A 5,000-nucleotide genomic window follows, 5' to 3' on the forward strand; every position below is an offset into this window, starting at 1 on the left:
TGCTGTCTGACTGATGCTGTCTAACTGATACTGTCTGACTGATGCTGTCTGATGTGATGCTGTCTGACTGCTGATGTCTGACTGATGCTGTCTGACTGATGCTGTCTGATGTGATGCTGTCTGACTGATGCTGTCTGATGTGATGCTGTCTGACTGCTGCTGTCTGACTGATGCTGTCTGACTGATGCTGTCTGACTGATGCTGTCTGATGTGATGCTGTCTGATGTGATGCTGTCTGACTGATGCTGTCTGATGTGATGCTGTCTGATGTGATGCTGTCTGACTGATGCTGTCTGATGTGATGCTGTCTGACTGATGCTGTCTGACTGATGCTGTCTGATGTGATGCTGTCTGATGTGATGCTGTCTGACTGATGCTGTCTGACTGATGCTGTCTGACTGTTGCTGTCTGACTGTTGCTGTCTGATGTGATGCTGTCTGACTGATGCTGTCTGATGTGATGCTGTCTGACGTGATGCTGTCTGATGTGATGCTGTCTGATGTGATGCTGTCTGACTGATGCTGTCTGACTGATGCTGTCTGACTGTTGCTGTCTGACTGTTGCTGTCTGATGTGATGCTGTCTGACTGATGCTGTCTGATGTGATGCTGTCTGACGTGATGCTGTCTGATGTGATGCTGTCCGATGTGATGCTGTCTGACTGATGCTGTCTGACTGATGCTGTCTGGCTGATGCTGTCTGATGTGATGCTGTCTGACTGATGCTGTCTGACTGATACTGTCTGACTGATGCTGTCTGATGTGATGCTCTGATGTGATGCTGTCTGACTGATGCTGTCTGATGTGATGCTGTCTGACTGATGCTGTCTGACTGATGCTGTCTGACTGCTGCTGTCTGACTGATGCTGTCTGATGTGATGCTGTCTGACTGATGCTGTCTGACTGATGCTGTCTGACTGATGCTGTCTGACTGATGCTGTCTGACTGCTGCTGTCTGATGTGATGCTGTCTGACTGATGCTGTCTAACTGATACTGTCTGATGTGATGCTGTCTGATGTGATGCTGTCTGACTGATGCTGTCTGATGTGATGCTGTCTGACTGATGCTGTCTGACTGATGCTGTCTAACTGATGCTGTCTGACTGATGCTGTCTGACTGATGCTGTCTGGTTGTCTGATGTCACTAATGTTGTCTGATGTGATGCTGCCTGGTTGTCACTAATGTTGTCTGATCTATCTATCCATCTAGAACTGCACGCTCAAGTTCCGCTCGTGGACCTACGACCACACCGAAGTCGACCTCATCCTCACCAGCGACTTCGCCAGCCGGGACGACTTCACGCCGAGCGGCGAGTGGGACATCGTGTCGCTGCCCGCCCGCAAGAACGAAGACCCCGACGACATCACTTACCTGGACATCACCTACGACTTTGTCATCAAGAGGAAGCCTCTGTTCTACACCATCAACCTGATCATCCCCTGTGTCCTCATCACCTCTCTGGCCATCCTGGTCTTCTACCTGCCCTCTGACTGTGGGGAGAAGATGACCCTGTGTATCTCTGTCCTGCTGGCCCTCACTGTCTTCCTGCTGCTCATCTCTAAGATAGTACCGCCCACCTCTCTGGCTGTGCCTCTCATAGGTAGGTAGAACCGCCCATCGCTCTGGCTGTGTCCCTCATAGGTAGGTAGAACCGCCCACCTCTCTGGCTGTGCCTCTCATAGGTAATTAGAACCGCCCATCTCTCTGGCTGTGTCCCTCATAGGTAGGTAGAACCGCCCACCTCTCTGGCTGTGCCTCTCATAGGTAGGTAGAACCGCCCATCTCTCTGGATGTGTCCCTCATAGGTAGGTAGAACCGCCCATCTCCCTGGCTGTGTCTCTCATAGGTAGGTAGAACCGCCCACCTCTCTGGCTGTGCCCCTCATAGGTAGGTAGAACCGCCCACCTCTCTGGCTGTGCCTCTCATAGGTAATTAGAACCGCCCATCTCTCTGGCTGTGTCCCTCATAGGTAGGTAGAACCGCCCACCTCTCTGGCTGTGCCTCTCATAGGTAGGTAGAACCGCCCATCTCTCTGGCTGTGTCCCTCATAGGTAGGTAGAACCGCCCATCTCTCTGGCTGTGTCCCTCATAGGTAGGTAGAACCGCCCACCTCTCTGGCTGTGCCTCTCATAGGTAGGCAGAACCGCCCATCTCCCTGGCTGTGTCTCTCATAGGTAGGTAGAACCGCCCACCTCTCTGGCTGTGTCTCTCATAGGTAGGTAGAACCGCCCATCTCTCTGGCTGTGTCTCTCATAGGTAGGTAGAACCGCCCATCTCTCTGGCTGTGCCTCTCATAGGTAGGTAGAACTGCCCATCTCTCTGGCTGTGTCTCTCATAGGTAGGTAGAACCGCCCACCTCTCTGGCTGTGTCCTCATAGGTAGGTAGAACCGCCCACCTCTCTGGCTGTGTCTCTCATAGGTAGGTAGAACCGCCCATCTCTCTGGCTGTGTCCCTCATAGGTAGGTAGAACCGCCCACCTCTCTGGCTGTGTCCCTCATAGGTAGGTAGAACCGCCCACCTCTCTGGCTGTGCCTCTCATAGGTAGGCAGAACCGCCCATCTCCCTGGCTGTGTCTCTCATAGGTAGGTAGAACCGCCCACCTCTCTGGCTGTGTCTCTCATAGGTAGGTAGAACCGCCCATCTCTCTGGCTGTGTCTCTCATAGGTAGGTAGAACCGCCCATCTCTCTGGCTGTGCCTCTCATAGGTAGGTAGAACTGCCCATCTCTCTGGCTGTGTCTCTCATAGGTAGGTAGAACCGCCCACCTCTCTGGCTGTGTCCCTCATAGGTAGGTAGAACCGCCCACCTCTCTGGCTGTGTCTCTCATAGGTAGGTAGAACCGCCCATCTCTCTGGCTGTGTCCCTCATAGGTAGGTAGAACCGCCCACCTCTCTGGCTGTGTCCCTCATAGGTAGGTAGAACCGCCCACCTCTCTGGCTGTGTCTCTCATAGGTAGGTAGAACCGCCCATCTCTCTGGCTCTGTCTCTCATAGGTAGGTAGAACCGCCCATCTCTCTGGCTGTGTCTCTCATAGGTAGTTAGAACCGCCCATCTCTCTGGCTGTGTCTCTCATAGGTAGGTAGAACCGCCCACCTCTCTGGCTGTGTCTCTCATAGGTAGGTAGAACCGCCCACCTCTCTGGCTGTGTCTCTCATAGGTAGGTAGAACCGCCCATCTCTCTGGCTGTGTCTCTCATAGGTAGGTAGAACCGCCCATCTCTCTGGCTGTGTCTCTCATAGGTAGGTAGAACCGCCCATCTCCCTGGCTGTGTCTCTCATAGGTAGTTAGAACCGCCCATCTCCCTGGCTCTGTCTCTCATAGGTAGGTAGAACCGCCCATCTCCCTGGCTCTGTCTCTCATAGGTAGGTAGAACCGCCCATCTCCCTGGCTGTGTCTCTCATAGGTAGGTAGAACCGCCCATCTCCCTGGCTGTGTCTCTCATAGGTAGGTAGAACCGCCCATCTTTCTGTCTGTGTCTCTCATAGGTAGGTAGAACCGCCCATCTCTCTGTCTGTGTCTCTCATAGGTAGGTAGAACCCCCCATCTCTCTGTCTCTGCCTCTCATAGGTAGGTAGAACCGCCCACCTCTCTGGCTGTGTCTCTCATAGGTAGGTAGAACCGCCCACCTCTCTGGCTGTGTCTCTCATAGGTAGGTAGAACCGCCCACCTCTCTGGCTGTGTCTCTCATAGGTAGGTAGAACCGCCCATCTCTCTGGCTGTGTCTCTCATAGGTAGGTAGAACCGCCCATCTCTCTGGCTGTGCCTCTCATAGGTAGGTAGAACCGCCCATCTCTCTGGCTGTGTCTCTCATAGGTAGTTAGAACCGCCCATCTCCCTTGCTCTGTCTCTCATAGGTAGGTAGAACCGCCCATCTCCCTGGCTCTGTCTCTCATAGGTAGGTAGAACCGCCCATCTCCCTGGCTGTGTCTCTCATAGGTAGGTAGAACCGCCCATCTCCCTGGCTGTGTCTCTCATAGGTAGGTAGAACCGCCCATCTCCCTGGCTGTGTCTCTCATAGGTAGGTAGAACCGCCCATCTCTCTGTCTGTGTCTCTCATAGGTAGGTAGAACCGCCCATCTCTCTGGCTGTGCCTCTCATAGGTAGGTAGAACTGCCCATCTCTCTGGCTGTGTCTCTCATAGGTAGGTAGAACCGCCCACCTCTCTGGCTGTGTCCCTCATAGGTAGGTAGAACCGCCCACCTCTCTGGCTGTGTCTCTCATAGGTAGGTAGAACCGCCCATCTCTCTGGCTGTGTCCCTCATAGGTAGGTAGAACCGCCCACCTCTCTGGCTGTGTCCCTCATAGGTAGGTAGAACCGCCCACCTCTCTGGCTGTGCCTCTCATAGGTAGGCAGAACCGCCCATCTCCCTGGCTGTGTCTCTCATAGGTAGGTAGAACCGCCCACCTCTCTGGCTGTGTCTCTCATAGGTAGGTAGAACCGCCCATCTCTCTGGCTGTGTCTCTCATAGGTAGGTAGAACCGCCCATCTCTCTGGCTGTGCCTCTCATAGGTAGGTGAACTGCCCATCTCTCCTGGCTGTGTCTCTCATGAGTAGGTAGAACCGCCCACCTCTCTGGCTGTGTCCCTCATAGGTAGGTGAACCGCCCACCTCTCTGGCTGTGTCTCTCATGAGTGGGTAGAACCGCCCATCTCTCTGGCTGTGTCCCTCATAGGTAGGTAGAACCGCGCCACCTCTCTGGCTGTGTCCCTCATAGGTAGGTAGAACCGCCCACCTCTCTGGCTGTGTCTCTCATAGGTAGGTAGAACAGCCCATCTCTGGCTCTGGCCTCTCATAGGTAGGTAGAACCGCCCATCTCTCTGGCTGTGTCTCTCATAGGTAGTTAGAACCGCCCATCTCTCTGGCTGTGTCTCTCATAGGTAGGTGGAACCGCCCACCTCTCTGGCTGTGTCTCTCATAGGTAGGTAGAACCGCCCACCTCTCTGGCTGTGTCTCTCATAGGTAGGTAGAACTAGCCCATCTCTCTGGCTGTGTCTCTCATA

At 54.0% G+C, this 5,000-nt stretch overlaps 1 pseudogene; it reads left to right on the forward strand.

Moving 5' to 3' along the window:
- The first annotated feature begins 1,208 nt into the window (after window positions 1-1,208).
- LOC135528923 (neuronal acetylcholine receptor subunit beta-2-like) overlaps window positions 1,209-5,000 on the forward strand; it is a 7,700-nt pseudogene continuing 3,908 nt past the window's right edge.

This window comes from Oncorhynchus masou, unplaced genomic scaffold, assembly GCF_036934945.1.
Source record: "Oncorhynchus masou masou isolate Uvic2021 unplaced genomic scaffold, UVic_Omas_1.1 unplaced_scaffold_10577, whole genome shotgun sequence".
NCBI lineage: Eukaryota > Metazoa > Chordata > Actinopteri > Salmoniformes > Salmonidae > Oncorhynchus > Oncorhynchus masou.